Here is a 17,564-nt window from a genome sequence, read left to right on the forward strand (position 1 = left end):
AACCGTCCGGAGAGCCACTGGAGTCACTGTCCAGGCCTCTTAGGAGGAGTGCTTGCCAGGCAACAACAGCATATCCTTTCTGTCTTATTTCCCCCTCTCACACTTTCTGATCGGTGGCAACAAGAGATGTCATTATCTTCTCGTCGTCTCCATACCTCTTGTTGTATGTCCTTGCTTCTTAGATGTTGTAAATCAACAGCAAAAACACTTCTGCCAAGAGAAGTTACAAATCTGGAGAAAATAGGGTCATTTGAAACTAGAAAACATTAAGACACTGCAATGCCATTTGGAACAGTATGTACAGTTGAATTCAAGAAGTAAGACTTTTACAAGCAGAAGCTTTTACATTACTAATGTAGCCCTGCTTGATATTAAGATCTCATTAAGATGAAGTTGTTTTTATTTTTGGTGGCACACACCACCGTACCCCTGAGCATAAGAACTTTATCATGAAAAGTGATGCCCCAGGAAAACTAAACACATAAAGTTGTTGGGACTGAAGGCAGACAATGTGGCGTCAGAGATGAACGCAGATGAGAGCTCCGGGTAATTAGTACTTCAAAGAGAATACATTTTAATAACCAACATACTGTGTTTTACTAGGAAATATGCCACCTCTGTAAGCACCACATCCTATTGTGTACCAACCAATGTCTGACACACAACAGTGAGTGTTCTGTAGGTAAATGTTGTCCCAGTTAAGAAGATTGTGCCAAGATGTAGAGAGAGACTGATCATGATGTATCATCAGTGAAGTAATGTACAAACATGATTTGTTACGAGGATTCATCAACTGCCAGTGTCAGTAGGAAAAAAACAAGACGTGCGTCAAGCAAACAAAATAAACACAATTAAAGCATGTAAAGGGGGACATCCCACAATTCCCTAACCAATTGTGCTATTGTGAGTTTTTTCGCGTTATTTCTAACTTATTTTGGACATAATGTTTCTGCCACTGTCTTAAACTTGAATCCGTTTTACCTATTTCTACCAGCATTCTAAATGTGCAACCAGAGGGGAAAAGAACTCTCGACCACCTTTACTCCACACACAGAGACTCATACAAAGCTCTCCCTCACCCTCCATTTGGCAAATCTGACCATAATTATATCCTCCTAATTCCTGCTTGCAAGCAAAAACTAAAGCAGGAAGCACCAGTGACTCAATCAATAAAAAGTGGTCAGATGAAGCAGAGGCTAATCTACAGGACTGGGATTCCAGGATTCTTCCAATTGCATTGAGGAGTACACCACATCAGTAATTGACTTAAAAGCCTCTCTGGGATATGTGGGACGCTAGTGTCCCAACTGGCCAGCATCCAGTGAAAATGCAGAGCGCCAAATTCAAATAAATTACTATAAAAATGTAACTTTGATATCACACTTTCAATATACCAAATTAAAGCTACACTTGTTGCGAATCCAGCCAACGTGTCAGATTTCAAAAATGCTTTACAGCGAAAGCAAACGATGCTATTAACTGAGGATAGCACAAAAGCAAACAAACACAGACCATCATATTTCAACCCTCCAGGCGTGACACAAAACGCAGAAATAAAGATAGAATTCATGCCTTACGTTTGACGAGCTTCTTCTGTTGGCACTCCAATATGTCCCATAAACATCACAAACGGTCATTTTGTTAGATTAATTTTGTCGATATATATCCAAAATGTCCATTTATTTGGCGCGTTTCATCCAGAAAAAAAACGGTTCCAACTTGCGCAACGTGATTACAAAATATCTCAAAAGTTACCTGTAAGCTTTGTCCAAACATTTCAAACTACTTTTGTAATACAACTTTAGGTATTTTTTTACGTAAATGATCGATAAAATTGAAGACGGGATATACTGTGTTCAATACCGGGGGAAAACAAAGTGTAGCTAGTTTTCAGGTCACGCACCTCTAACAAAGAGTACACTTCCCTCTACCCTCATTCTGAACAGTGTTACTTCTTCATTTCTCAAAGGAAAAACCTCAACCAATTTCTAAAGACTGTTGACATCCAGTGGAAGCGATAGGAACTGCAAGAAGGTCCCTTAGAAATCTGGATTCCCAATGAAACCTCATTGAAAAGAGTGACCTCAAAAAAAAAAAATCTGAATGGTTTGTCCTCGGGACTTCACCTGCCAAATATGTTCTGTTATACTCACAGACATGATTCAAACAGTTTTAGAAACTTAAGAGTGTTTTCTATCCAAATCCACTAATGATATGCATATCTTAGGTTCTGGGCCTGAGTAGGAGGCAGTTGCTTTTCATCCGGACATGAAAATACTGCCACCTATCCCAGAGAAGTTAATCAATAATTGCATTGATGATGTCATCCCCACATTGACCATACATAGATATTTTACCTTCATTTTACTAGGCAAGTCAGTTAAGAACAAATTCTTATTTTCAATGACAGCCTAGGAACAGTGGGTTAATTGCCTTGTTCAGGAGAAGAACAACATATTGTTTTACCTTGTCAGCTCAGGGATTTGATCTTCCAACCTCTCAGTTTCAAGTCTAACGCTCTAACCACTAGGCTACCTACCACCTAAACCAACAATAAGCCAAGGATTGCAGGCAACATCCGCACTGAGCTAAAGGGTTGAGTTGCTGCTTTCAAGGAGAGGGAGTCTAACCCGGAAGCATATAAGAAATCCCACTATTTCCTCCGACGAACAATCAAACAGGAAAAGTGTCAATACAGGACTAAGATTGTATCGTACTACACCGGCTCCGACCGTCGTTGGATGTGGCAGGGCTTGCAAACTATTACAAACTACAAAGGGAAACACAGCCGCGAGCTGCACAGTGACACGAGCCTACCAGACGAGCTAAATTACTTCTATGCTCGCTTCGAAGCAAGTAACACTGAAACGTGCATGAGAGCATCAGCTGTTTTGGAAGACTGTGTGATCACGCTCTCAGTAGCCGATGTGAGTAAGACCTTTACAACATTCACAAGGCCGCAGAGTAAGACAGATTATCAGGACGTGTACTCTGAGCATGCGCTGACCAGTGTCTTCATTGACATTTTTAACCTGTCCTAACTGATTCGATAATACCATCATGTTTCAGACAGACCACCATAGTCCCTGTGCCCAAGAACACTAAGGTAACCTGTCTAAATGACTATCGAACCGTAGCATTCACATCTGTGGCCAAGAAGTGCTTTGAAAGGCTGGCCATGGCTCACATCAAAACCATTATCCCAGAAAGGCTAGACCCACTCCAATTTGCACCTCAACAGATGATGCAGTCTTCATTGCACTCAACACTGCCCTTTCCCACCTGGACAAAAGGAACACCTATGTGAGAATGCTATTAATTGACTACAGCTCAGCGTTCAATACCATAGTGCCCTCAAAGCTAATCACTATGCTAAGGAGCCTGGGACTAAATACCCCCCTCTGCACCTGGATCCTGGTCTTCTTGATGGGCCACCCCCAGGTGGTAAGGGTAGGTAACAACGCATCCGACACACTAATCCTCAACACAGGGGCCCCTCAGAGGTGCGTGCTCAGTCCCCTCCTGTATTCCCTGTTCACTCATGACTGCATGGCCAGGCACGACTTCAACACCATCTTCAAGTTTGACGATGGCACAGCAGTGGTAGGCCTGATCACCGACAACAATGAGACAGCCTATAGGGAGGAGGTCAGAGACCTGACCATGTGGTGCCAGGATAACAACCTCTCCTTCAACATGATCAAGACAAAGGAGATTATTGTTGACTACAGGAAAAGGAGGACTGAGCATGCCCCCATCTCATCGACGGGGCTGTAGTGGAGCAGGTTGTGAGCTTCAAGTTCCTTGGTGTCCACCTCACCAACAAACTATCATGGTCCAAATACACTAAGACAGTCGTGAAGAGGGCACAACAAAACCTATTCCCCCTCAGGAGACTGAAAATATTTGGCATGGGTCCTCAGATCCTCAAAAGGTTCTACAGCTGCACCATCAAAAGCATCCTGACTGGTGGCATCACTGCCTGGTATGGGAACTGCTCGGTCTCCGACCACAAGGCACTATAGAGGGTAATGCATACGGCCCAGTACATCACTGGGGCCAAGTTTCCTGTCATCCTGGACCTCTATACCAGGTGGTGTCAGAGGAAGGCCCTAAAAATTGTCAAAGACTCCAGCCACCCTAGTCATAGACTGTTCTCTCTGCTACCGCACGGCAAGCGGTACCGGAGCGCCAAGTCTAGGTCCAAAAGCCATAAGACTCCTGAACAGCTAATCAAAGTATACGCTGCTGCTACTCTCTGTTTATTATCTATGCAGAGTCACTTTAACTCTACCTACATGTACATATTACCTCAATTACCTTGACTAACCGGTGCCCCCGCACATTGACTCTGTACCGGTACCCCCTGTATATAGCCTCGCTATTGTTATTTTACTGTTGGTGTTTGTTATTTGTTACTTTTATTTTCAATGATTTACTTATCTCTTTTTTACTTAACACTTATTTTTTCTTAAAACTTCTTAAAGCATTTTTGGTTAAGGGCTTGTAAGTAACCATTTCACCATTGTATTCAGCGCATCTGACAAATAAAATGTTCTCCAATACCTCTTCACAGAGAAAAAGTGCCTGTCAAGAATAAAAACGGATGTCATTCGGAAACACAATGTCAACTTTCACTGCTATGTGGACGACACACAGCTAGCTATACATTTCGATAGTCCCAAAATTGCCTACCCTGGAAGCCTGTGTTTCAGACATGAGGAAGTGGTCAGCAGTAAATATTTTGCTTTTAATGTCGGACAAAACAGAGATGTTAGTTTAGTTATAGGTCCCAAGAAACAAAGAGATCTGGGGCGCTGGGGCGGCAGCGTAGCCTAGTGGTTAGAGCGTTGGACTATTAAACAAAAGGTTGCAAGATCAAATCCCTGAGCTGACAAGGTACAAATCTGTCATTCTGCCCCTGAACAAGGCAGTTAACCCACTGTTCCTAGGCCATCATTGAAAATAAGAATTTGTTCTTAACTGACTTGCCAACGCTAAATAAAGGTAAAAATCTGCTGTTTGATCTGACAATTATTCTTGATGGTTGTACAATCGTCTCAAATAAAACTGTGAAGGACCTCGGCGTTGACTCTGGACCCTGATTTCTCTGTTGACGAACATATGAAAATACATTTTTAAATCTTCGTATCATTGCAAAAATCTGAACGTGTTTGTCATTGTTTTGGGCAGAAGAGAGAATCCATGCTTTTGTCACTTCTAGTACTGCAATGCTCTACTCTCCTGCTACCCAGATAAAGCACTAAATAACCTTCAGTTCGTGCTAAATATGGCTGCTAGAATATTGACTAGAACCAGCAAATTTGATCATATTACACCAGTGCTAGCCTCTCTACTCGCTTTAAGGCGAGGGCTGATTTCAAGGTTTTACTGCTAACCTACAAAGCATTACATGGACTTGCTCCTACCTATCTCTCCGATTTGGTTCTGACGTATATACAGTACCTACACATAAGCTACGGTCACAAGACGCAGGCCTCCATATTGTTCCTAGAATTTCTAAGCAAACAGCTCCTATAGAGCTCCATTTTTCTGGAATGGTCTGCCTACCCATGTGAGAGAGGCAGACTCGGTCTCGACCTTTGGGTTGTATACTATCTCAGGATAGGTGCAACTTCAGATATGAGGTACAATGGTTCCTCACACATTCTGTGCCAGACCTTGGGTCCCAAATACAATCTCCCCCTAGGAGGAGGTGACTGACGCACAGACACTGTGGAGACAAGTGAGTGGTTCGCCATTACTCACGCCATCCCTTCACATTGTTTGTAATAAAGACACACAGTTGACATATGGAAACAATATTTCCTTCTGACCTCCTTTGTCATACTCCCTGCTGATATTCTACATTGCAACAGGGACATGTGATAGATAAGCCTGACTTCTCCCCTCTCTGGACTCAAGGTGACTGAGAAAGTGCAGCTGCAAACACTAGAAAGGAGGCAGCCTTGTTCAGGGGAAGAACAAGAGATTTTTACCTTGTCAGATCAGGGATTTGATCCAGCAACCTTTGGGTTACTGGCCCAATGCTCTAACCACTAAGCTACCTACCACCCCCTAGCTAATTCTGATTTCTCCCCCATAATCTTTCCCCAGAAAAAGGCTCCAAATCAGAACAATAGCTCTGTTACTGGTGTACAGGATATAACATTTACTCTGTCTAGGATCAAGAGGAACCAGTCAGTTTCTGTCATATTCTTGGCTGTGTGCCTGGACATCATGGGTTCATTCTCCACAGTACAGAACAGAACATTTAGAACAGGCCTATATCAATTCACGCACACTCTTTTCTATGTTATATGAGTTAGTTTATTTAACAAACTCAAGCCCAATGTCTAGGTTTAAAGAAGGATATCTTAGTATACAAGCATTAGTACGGTTTAACATAAATTTCCCTCACAAGTGACAAACAGCCCTTGCTGTCTCTGCCTGGCCGGCACCCCACTCTCTACTGGGATTCTCTGCCTCTGACCCTGCTACAGGGGCTGAATCACTGGCTTACTAGTGATCTTCCATGCCGTCCGTAGGAGGGGTGCGACACGTCTTGCCAGGCTTTTTCGCTATACTCGACATGAGTGGGTTGAGTCACTGACGTGATCTTCCTGTCCGGTTTTGTGCCCCATGGGCTCGTGCAGTGGAGGAGATCTTTCATGGGCAATACTCAGCCATGTATACAGGTAGTAAGTTGGTGCTGTGTTGATATCCCTCTAGGTGTGTTTTATCCAGCCCGGTTGGCCATGTCTGGGGGGCCATGACGGACAGGTCCACAGTGTCCCCCGATACCCCCGTCTCAGCCTCCAGTATCTATGCTACAATAGTCTATGTGTCGGGGGACTAGGGTCAGTCTGTCCTATCTGGTGAAATTATCTCTCTCTCACTCTCACTCTCACTCTTACTCTTACTCTTACTCTCACTCTCACTCACTCTCACACAGAGCCCTAGGCTCAGGACTACCTGGCCTGATGACTCCTGGCTGTCCACGTGGTCGTGCTGCTGATACAGTTTCTGCTATTTTGCCTGTGGCTATGGAACCCTGACCTGTTTACCAGACATGCTGTTTTTGACCATCCCTCTTTTTATCTCAATCCCTCGCACTCTCTCTCTCCCTCTCTACTGCACCTGTTGTCTCGACCTCTGAATGCTCGGATATGAAAAACCAACTGAAATTTACTGCTGAGGTACTGATCTGTCTCACCCACTACAACCACTGTGATTATTATTTGAACCTGCTGATCATCTATGAATGGTTGAACATCTTGAAGAACAATCTGGCCTTAATGGCCATCTACTCTTATAATATCCATGGGGCACAGTTAGAAGAGGCCTGGCCACCCCTCAGAGCCTGGTTCCTCTCTAGGTTTCTTACTAGTTTCCTGCCTTTCTAGGGAGTTTTTCCTAGCCATCATGCTTCTACATCTGCATTACTTGCTGCTTTGGGTTTTAGGATGTGTTTATGTATAAGCACTATGTGAGATCTGCTGATATAAAAAGGGCTTTATAAAAAACTTTGATTTGGTTTGGATGTACATGTGAAAAAATGCTGAGTGTGATTATGATGCAGTACAGTGTGATAGCTGGCCAATGATCGTTTGTCCATACTGTCCATAATAAAAGTGACAGGTTGACAGATGGACTGAGGTAGGCTGACAGATTGTAGAGTCGGACTTCTGTACGCAAAAAAAGAAAGATGAGCCTCATGGTGAAATGTTCTGTATTCTGTCTCTAGTAGATTCCTAGTACAGTAAAGGGGAAAGGAGAAAAGGGGATACCTAGTCAGTTGTACAACTGAATGCCTTCAACTGAAATGTGTCTTCCGCATTTAATCCAACCCCTCTGAATCAGAGAGGTGCGTCGGGCTGCCTTAATAGACATCCACGTCTTTGGTGCCCGGGAACAGTGGGTTAACTGCCTTGCTCAGGGGTAGAACGACAGATTTTGACCTTACATCTTTATTTGAGTCGAAACAGTATAGATTTCACCCAGGTGCTCAGAAATCAGATCTGATGGTGCTGCCGATCAGGGACAGGGCTGGTCAATAGCCTTACTGAAACGGAAACATTAAGAAAGATTAAGCTGGGCAATTCAATGGTAACAGAATTACCATTTGACTCTACATGCCAAAACCAAAAAAATATTAAAAAATGTTACAATTCATACAACTACACTAAACCAAAATTTAAACGCAACATGCAACAATTTCAAAGATTTTACTGAGTTACAGTTCATATAAGGAAATCACTAATTTGATATAACTGAATTAGGCCCAAATCTTTGGATTTCACATGAGTAGGAATACAGACACAGTATGCATCTGTTGGTCACAGATACATAAAAAAGGTAGGGGTGTCGATCAGAAAACCAGTCAGTATCTGGTGTGACCACCAATTTCCTCATGCAGCACAACACATGTCCTTTGCATAGAGTAGATCAGGCTGTTGATTGTAAACTGTGGAATAGGTACATTTTCAGCTCCTTGCAACATCAGGCTGTGCATTATCATGCTGAAACATGAGTTGATAGCGGCTGCTGAATGGCACGACAATGGCCCTCAGGATCTCATCACGGTATCACTGTGCATTAACATTTCCATCGATAGAATGCGACTGTGTTCGTTGTCCATAGCTTATGCATGCCCGTACCATAACCCCACCGCCACCATGGGACACTCTGTACACAACGCTGACATCAGCAAACCGCTCGCCCACATGATGCCGCACACTGTGCGGCCATCAAAGGTGAGAATTTGTCTACTGAAGTCGGTTACGACGCCGATCTGCAGTCAGGTCAAGACGCTGGTGAGGACGACGAGTACGCAGATGAGTTGCCCTGAGTTGGCTTCAGTTTGTGCAGAAATTCTTTGGTCGTGCAAACTTACAGTTACATCAACTGTCCGGGTGGCTGGTCCCAGATGATCCCGCTGGTGAAGAAGCCAGATGTGGAGGTCCTTGGCTGGCATGGTAACACGTGGTCTGCGGTTGTGAGGCAGGTTGGACGTACTTGCAAATTCTCAAAATGTATGTTGGAGGTGGCTTTTGGTAAAGAAATTAACTTTCAATTATCTGACAACAGCTCTTGTGGACATTCCTGCAGTCAGCATGCCAATTGCACATGTCCTTTAAAACTTGAGACATCTGTGGCATTGTGTTGTGTGACAAAACTGCACATTTTATAGTGGCCTTCTATTGTCCCCAGCACAGGGTGCACCGCTGTCATGACCATGTTGTAATAAGCTTGTTGATATGCCACACCTTTCAGGTGGATGGATAATCTTGGAAAAGGATAAATATTTACTTACAGGGATTTAAAGACATTTCTACACAACATTTTAAAGAAATATGTTTTTGTTCATGTGAAACATTTCTGGGATATTTTATTTCAGCTCATGAAACATGGGACCAACACTTTACATGTTGCGTTGATATATTTTGAACAATTTACAGAGAACATTTCACAAAAACACATTTACTTGAAGAACTGTGAATGTACAACGTTTGGTAATAGAATTACAGGAAAATCTCCCTCAGTTTTTTATGCAACCAAGTTATCCAAAAATGTAAATGTCTGCTCCAAATTAAGATTCAAAGATTTTTGCTAAAATAATGCGGTGTCAGCTATTACATGACACCTTGAGTTTGAAAAATGGTATTTTGGTCATTGAACTACAGTAAGTGAAGTGTATTTACATCCAGTAACGGAATTACAGTCCATGATCTGTACTACACAGAAATGTATAATTATGGATATGAATATCATTCTCTTTGCGGTGATGAATCCTGAATAGGTACACAAAGGTATACAATATCCTTCCTTTGCATATTTGGGTATTATTCTACACACTGGCTATTATTGTAATATGCTCCGACCTCAAACAAGACCACATTTGGTTGGTCCGGACCAAACCAAATTTGAAAAAAAATCATAGAGAATGATGTTTCACAAGTTTTGACATCACAGTACAGCGCAGTAAAGCATAGAGCACAGGACAGTACAATAAGGTAAAGTAGATGTGTTCAGAACAGTATAGTACAATACAGTACATAATAGTGTACTGTATGTACTGTACTGTGCTTAACTCTACAGTTCTGTACTACTGTACTTGTCTTTACTTTACTGTACTGTCCTGTCAAAACTTGTGAAACATAGACGTCTATGATTGGTTCAGAGTTGGTCCAGCCAAAGCCAACTGACCAAATGTCAACTACTTTTCAACGTCCATGAACATTCTGTGTCAGTCGGTGATCAGTGGGTGAGGATGCTTGTTACAGTAAATGGAAAGAGGGTAGGTGGTAGGTGTCATGGTAGGTGTCAGTAAGAGCCGGGAGAGGTGACATTAACTGGAGAGAGAGAGAAGAGAGGGAGAGTGTCAGGAGAGAGACAGGGAATATGAGAGGAAGGGGTTGTCCAGACTGATTTCACAGAAAGAGAGAAAAAACTGTTATGACAGTGTGCCAGTGGAAGGGAGGACAGTAGCAGGTGACCCAACTGTGGTTTGTGACTACTGTGATTTCCCATTGCAGCCAACTCATTTGCAGTAATTAAGTTACAGATTTCCCGGAAATTAAGAGTTTCAATAACACACATAAACAAACTTGATATCAGTAAAAAAAAACATAACTAATTGCTAGGTCTACCTTTACTTGTTACTTCTGTGAACTTTCATTAACCTCCCTCCTCATGAGGGACAGAATTTAGAAAATATCTTAAAGATATGTGGATTTTGGTAACGGAATTACAAGGCACAAGCAATGTTTCTTTTTAGGGATAGGGGGCAGGATTTTCACTTTTGGATGAATTGGTGCCCAAATTGAACGGCCTCCTACTCTGTCCCAGATGATAAGATATGCATATTATTAGATATGCATATATAGAAAACACTCAGAAGTTTCTACAACTGTTTGAAATATGTCTGTGAGTATAACAGAACTCATATGGCAGGCAAACTTCCAAACAGGAAGTGACAATTCTGAAAGGGTCGAGGTGAAAGTCATCCCCTATTCAAATCCCTGTAATTTATGGATCTGTTTGCACTTCATATGCCTTCCACTAGATGTCAACAGTCAGTAGAACGTGGAATGAAGCCTCTAGTGTGATGTGGGACCGGATGGGAGGTGTTTCAGTCACTGGTCTGGCAGATTGCCAGTTCCTGGTCACGCACGCTAGCCATGGGATCTCAATGTGTGCCATTACTTTTACAGACATGAAGAAATGCTCCGGTTGGGACGTTATTGGATATATATGATAACAACATCCTGAAGATTGATTCTCAACTAAGTTTGACCAGTTTATTCGACTTGTAATATAACCTTTTGAAGTTTTCGTCTGAGTTCGCCTGGACCGGCGCCATCGTTTGGACATGTGGACTACACATGCTAGCAAAAGTTGCTAATTCGACATAAGTAATAGACATTATTGAACAAAACAACGATTTATTGTGGAACTAGGATTCCTGGCACTGCATTCTGATGAAAGATCATCAAAGGTAAGGGAATATTTATGATGTAATTATGTATTTCTGTTGACTCCAACATGGCAGAGAAATGTTGCTTCTATCTGAGCGCCGTCTCAGATTATTGCATGGTGTGCTTTTTACTAAAGTTTTTTTTAAAATCTGACACAGCGGTGCATTTAAGAACAGCTGTATTCTTTAATTTTATGTAAAACATGTATCTTTCATCAAAAGTTTAAGATTGAAAATTTCTGTTATATGACGTGGCTTTTCTGTAAGTACTCTGGATATTTGAGAAGCATTTCTGAACATGGCGCCAATGTAAACCGAGATTGTTGGATATAAATATGCACATTATGAACAAAACATAAAATGTATTGTGTAACATGAGTATATGAGTGTCATCTGATGAAGATGTTCAAAGGTTAGTGATACATTTATCTTCTATTTCTGGGTTTTGTGAAAGTATCTTTGCTGGAAAATGGCTGTTTTTTTATTTGGTGGTGAGCGAACAAAATATATGTTGTGTTTTCCTGTAAAACATTTTAAAAATCGGACACGTTGGCTGGATTCACAACAAGTGTATCTTTAATTATATGTAAAACATTTATCTTTCATCAAAGTTTATGATGAGTATTTCTGTTATTTGACGTGGCTCTCTGTAATTACTCCGATATTTTGGAGCCATTTCTGACATGGCGCAAGTAAACGAGATTGTGATATAAATATGCACATTATCAAACAAAACATAAATGTATTGTGTAACATGATGTCATATGAGTGTCATCTGATGAAGATGTTCAAAGGTTAGTGATACATTTTATCTCTATTTGTGGGTTTTGTGAAAGCTATCTTTGGCTGGAAAAAATGGCTGTATTTTTTGGATTTGGTGGTGAGCTAACATAAATATATGTTGTGTTTTCGCTGTAAAACATTTTAAAAATCGGACACGATGGGTAGATTAACAATATGTTTATCTTTCATTTGCTGTATTGGACTTGTTAATGTGTGAAAGTTAAATATTTCTAAAGAATATTTTTGAATTTCGCGCGCTGCCTTTTCAGCGGAATGTTGGGAGGGGGTTCTGCTAGCGGAACGCGTGTCCTAGAAAGGTTAAACTTACATAATAATTTCTCAAAAACCAAATATGTGTTTATATTAGTTGGCAGGGGTCTTTATCTGGTAGATGTTGTCTAAGACCCCTTTTCCATCTATTTGACCTTAAATCAAAGCTTTTACTTATTCCTATTTTTTTTCGATGGAACATGGTTGAATATAGTATATATTGCCTTAAATTCCTCAAAATATTTTACATGCTTCTATGAATTTCACAGGTTGTTGCTCATGGGTCCTTCAAGATGCAAATGCCCAGCCTTCCCGCGGATTCAGGCTGTCCACTGGAAACCGATAAATATTGAAGACAGTGCAATGACTGCCGCATGGCCAGCTGTTTACCTGTCTTCTCTCATTATATGTTGCAGCAAATGGGTTAAACAGAAAACAGATGTGTGGGGCTGGGGCAGCGGCCAGCATGATGTGTCCTCCCCCCTATTAATGACTCCACTACTGTGTGTGCTATCACTATTACCCCCTGGGAGAGAAGACCTCAGCCTTGGCCCCACTCTGAGTTGATGTGTAATGTCCCACGGTCTCCTTTGGGACCCTGTCTTTATAGTAGACCATCAGCCACTGCTCTGGAGCATTGGGGAATCAGCTGGCCTCAACTGGCCCCAATGGATCACATCTCTACTGAAGGAAATGGGATGAGGAGGCATGGGAGGGACCTACTGCTGAGCAATTAGTGCCTTTGTGGTCGATTCCGTTTCGGTCTGATTATTTTTTTAAATTATTAAGATTTTCGATTTCAGTTTCAATTATAAAAAATATTTTACAAAGGCACTATGCATTATGTGGGTTGAATGCTGAATCAACACATAATAAAACAATTATGTATCTTATGTAGCAGGCGTAAAAGAACCACAGACTGGACAAGTATCCACACGCAATGGATTAATGTCATTGTAGTTAATTATCACGTTTTCTGCATTAAACTATGTAGAACATTGGCCTGTTGGAAACTACAACTCCCTACTACATCGCACAGTTCGGGCACGATCTGATTTATCTCTAGAGAAACAGCAGCTCAACGTCCACATTGAGCTCACGGAAAAAATATAACCGAAATGGAATTCAAATAATTGAACCGATGTCGGTCAATTAGTTGTTTAAAACTGGAAAATATTTCCGTTAATCGCTCAGCACTAGAGGGACCACAATACCATGAGTCATGTTGGAGCTGGGAACTCTTGAATAGGAGAGTGTGTGCCTTATTGAGAGGGTTGCCATAACACTTGTGTTAGATGTAATGAAAGCAGCAGCAGGTGGCTAAGGACTAGGTAGTGGAAGCAATGACTGCCTCCCCAAAGCTAATAGTCCTGTACACTGCCAAATGGGTATTCCTTCACTTTTCATTATTGTCTCTTAGCTTGGGAGCAAACACACAAGTTCAGCAGGAAACAGCAGAGGTCAAGGTTCACTGTGGAAAGGAATGAGAGGTCGTACAAAAAGGTGGTCACCCAAGGGAAAGGGGCATACTCCTCTGAGGTGTCTGAATTACTTATTCATAGCATGCTTTAGGTGGAGCAAGCAATAACGGTAGCTGCTATTGTGTCAGCCTTCACGTAAGCTATTCAGTCTCTCCCCTCAACATTTACCCAACCAACGCAAGGGCTCAGAGAGAGAGGGGTCAAACACCCATCTGTGGGTCCACTTCCAAAGGTCCAATGGGTAGAACTGTCATTGCAAAGGCTCTGCTTGTGGAGTTCATTTTAAAATGATGATGAAAAGCATTGCTCAGGGACACACATACAGTACCCTCTCCTCTTAAGCATTTCAGAAAGGGAATGACGTGTAGTCTTGATGCTTTGCAGTTGGTATGTTCCATCCATGTAAGTGATAATGTTGGTTGCACTTATTTTATTTTAATCTGAATTTGAACAAAGCTTTCACATAGCTTGAAACATTGCTTCGAGTGTGATTGAAGTATAGAATGGAAATCAAGTCCCCTGGAGAGATCTAATGGTATTTATAAGGGAGAGTGGGGTAAGTTGAGCAAATGTTTTCATTCAGCATCACTACGTCAAGGGAAATATAGTATTATTTCTAACAAAGATATCTACATATATTTCAGGAAGTAGTGTATCCCAGGAAATAACAATGTAAACATAAAAGTTTCTAAAAAAGCTTGTCCAAAAAAGTTTTCTTGGCACAACTTACCCTGGGTATAGGGTAGGTTGAGCATAGTGACAGGGTAAGTTGAAGCGCCTTGGGGTAAGTGGGTGAGAGTGTCCTGTGATGGTGGGTGATGGTGCTGGTACTGTACGTCAAAGTTGAATTCATCGAATGGGGGTCTGGTATATTGTATATCTTAAATGTATGCCTACATTCAGATACAGATCTCTCTGTTCAATATCACTTAACCTTCCATTTCTTGACCAGTTGTCTGGGACAGGAAAGTTGTTTCGATGCACCAATTTGTAGGCAAGTTCTCTGCAATTGAAACTGGTCATGCGAGATTCTTGATACATTTAGCAAGCTCAGACTCCATGTCATCAAATATGACCTTGTGTGCCTCTGCTACTCTTTCATAGCCTCTCTTTCACACAGTTATATGTTCATTTTATTTTTTGTCAATGTACCTCTTCAGTGTCATTCAGTCTATTTTTTAATCCCTTGCTGCTGTTCGAATGGACTTCTTCCCTTCTCTCACTTCCTTTGTCTGCTCTATCAAGAACCTCAAGGGGGGCCCTGTTTGTTTTACGTTTGTATTCACGGGGCATGATGATGCCTGCTCTGTAGAACAAAAAATGCACAACATTGAGTTCATATGCATGACACATTGCAAAAATAATATGCATATTATGCGTAAAACTGACAAAAATGTAATCATCATTTGTATGGGGTATGGTGGCAATTGGCTCAACTTATCCCAAGGCAAAAAAAATGACTATTAGCCCACACAGCTACACGGATGCACGATCATGCTAAGTTTAGGGCCTCTTATTATAGCTTATAGAGACCCCAACTGATGTATAAAACATTCTTAAAACGATTTACTTTGGTTTAGATACATCATGAAACCTATAACACAATAGATTTGTGAAAATCCGTTTTTGGACCTAACTCACTTTTTATATGTGGTTTGTTCCTTCACAGACTCCATGAAATGATGACCTCTTCCTAAATTTTTGGTTACATGAATTTGTGTATTGATTCCTAGAAATAAGGGGTGGCTCAACTCACCCTTTGGCTCAACCTACCCACTCTCCCCAACTTATTTATTTTGTTCATTGCACTTATTCTCCTCCTCGGCAGGCTGATGGTCTCTCAGTCCTCTCAGTCCCAACGTTCACAGCCAATTTATGCTGCCCCTGAAAAGACCAGGCAAGTGTCTTATTGAAGATGTGAGCTCGAATCCAATTTGTCTCCCCTGCACTCCGAGTACCCCCTAGTAATATGTGTTGTCTTCTGCCTCGGTTGAATAGGAATTAACCTTCCATCTTTTTCCTCTGTCTCAGCACTTTATTATAATGCTGTCATCAGTAGCTCCTATTCCAGCCATGGTATTCAGGGTTCACCTTGTCTGGAGGAACAGGTCAAATAACATGGAGTTTCGTCCGGCACTGCCAAGGTCTGCAGCACTATAAGCTACAATATACAGCTGTAATCTCTGCGTGGGTCAACCTACTGACAGAATACATCCACAAGATGGACACGTAGCCAATCATTGTCTATCCGATTGTGTGTTCCATTGTAAGTCCACTTTAGCCCTGTCTATCATTTTGATGGAATGCCCAAGGAGAGTTAAGACCAACCCTGGCAACCATCCCCTTCCTCTTCCTCCTGTAGAACATTCCAGGGGGAAAAGGAAGTATTGATTGCCCTCCTGTGGTGACACTTCCTCCCTCTCCCACTCCTCTCTCCCCTCTTTCACCCCTCTATCCCTCTCTCTGACTCATCTGAGCAGAGGCCTGGCAACTCAGTTACTGCACAGTTAAGAAAATTGATAAATCAAATCAAATTGTATTAGTCACATGCGCCGAATACAACAGGTCTAGAACTTACAGTGAAATGCTTCCTTACAAGCCCCTAACAAACAATGCTGTTTAAAAAATATGAATAAGAAATAAAAGTAACAAGTAGTTAAAGAGACTATATACAAGGGGTACCTGTACAGAGTCAATGTGCGGGGGCACCGGTTAGTCAAGGTAATTGAGGTAATATGTACATGTAAGTAGCGTTATTAAAGTGACTATGCATAGATAATAACAGAGAGTAGCAGTGGCGTAAAAGAGGAGGGGTGGTGCAAGTACATTTCTCTGGGTAGCCATTTGATTTGATGTTCATCATGTGTCCATAATTTGTTTATCTGCCTGTCAACAGCCTGAGAGGTACCATGTTTGTGCCAAGGGACATGTTATTTGCCAAGAACGCACCAACACACATATAGGTAAAAATGAGACAAATCCAATAACCTCTCTGCCAATCATATATTTGAGAGAATAATTGTATTTGGGAAATGCAAAATGACCAATATGTTCATAGTGGAACAGACACATCGTGACTAATAGACTCCCATTGCTCTAGTATCATCTTCGTGGTTATTTACCTCCTCCCTTTGCCTGGTCTGTGGTTTCCCTGTTAGTAAGCCATCAGAGAGAGATAGCAGAGAGCAGGGAGGAAGATGTCCACATGATGTGTTTACACGTGTGCCAGAACACTGAACGCATGCTTATAATCCACACTGATTAGCGACATCGACCGTTGCCTCGACGGCATTTCACTTCTGAGATGAGCTCCCCACAATAACACCATTTTATTTCCTCCAGTATTGACCAGGCCCAGTGCTTAGATAGAGTCACACTGGATAAATGAATACATGTTGAGACAGCTCACCTGCACAGACACATGTATATAATTTAGAGTCAGGTAAATGTTTACTTCCAGGCACTATACTTTTATAATGAATAAGACATTTAATACAGGAATCTCAAATACATTTGGGTGCACAGTAGAAAAAGTAGTTACATGGATAATT

The sequence above is a fragment of the Salvelinus sp. IW2-2015 genome, linkage group LG4q.1:29, assembly GCF_002910315.2.
Source record: "Salvelinus sp. IW2-2015 linkage group LG4q.1:29, ASM291031v2, whole genome shotgun sequence".
NCBI lineage: Eukaryota > Metazoa > Chordata > Actinopteri > Salmoniformes > Salmonidae > Salvelinus > Salvelinus sp. IW2-2015.